Here is an 840-nt window from a genome sequence, read left to right on the forward strand (position 1 = left end):
CGCGGGCCCCACCCTCACTGCCCCGCCCCAGCCAGCCTGGGTCACAGGCCCCCCGGGGCGCAAACCCAGGGCCTCCCCATGGGAGCGGTATGGCCGCCATGCCGCCGTGACTGGCCTGCTGTGCTTACACAGAAAGCCCCACGGTCACAGCCGGGAGGGCTGAGCCCCCTGCGCGGTCTGCCCGGGTGGGCGTGAGCATGAGCGTGGGTGTGCGCACGCCACACTGCCCCGGGCAGTCCCCTGGCTGCTGGTTAAGGGACTCGGGTCCACCTGGCCAGCTCTGTGTGGGTGCTCCACGTCCCGCAGGAGGGGGCAGTGGAGAGGGGGTCGGTGGGACCTGCCAGGGGCGCCCTTCCCTCTGTCTCTGGCAAGCACGCGTGCTCTCTGGCATTCAATTAAAACATAAAACAAGGAAAAATGGTGAGTGCGCCGTCACCCCAGTGGCTCCTGCTGCCTGTCCTGGTCCCCAGGGACGACTGATATGTCACCGTAGATTAGTGTCATTAGGCTCTGGCTTCCAAACGGGGCGGGCTCCGTGCGGCCGTGGGCGGGACCCCCTCCACCGAGGAAGCCGGCGGTCTGGGGCTGACGTGGACAGGAGCGTTTCTGACTGCTCGGTACCAGGATGACATTCACAGGCCGGTTGAGGGGGCCGAGGGCTCCCGGGGGGGCCTTTGAGATAAATCGGAGTGACAGGCGTGAAGTCATGTGGAAATCTGGGGACGGTGACTCGAGGGAGAACAGCCGTGCAAAGGCCCTGGGGCAGGACCGCGCCTGCGTGTGGGAGGAACAGCGAGGAGCTGGCTGGGGCAGGGGGCGGGCGGGGAGGGCGGCAGGAGG

The sequence above is a fragment of the Tupaia chinensis genome, unplaced genomic scaffold, assembly GCF_000334495.1.
Source record: "Tupaia chinensis unplaced genomic scaffold, TupChi_1.0 Scaffold149964_2, whole genome shotgun sequence".
Classification (NCBI taxonomy): Eukaryota; Metazoa; Chordata; class Mammalia; order Scandentia; family Tupaiidae; genus Tupaia; species Tupaia belangeri.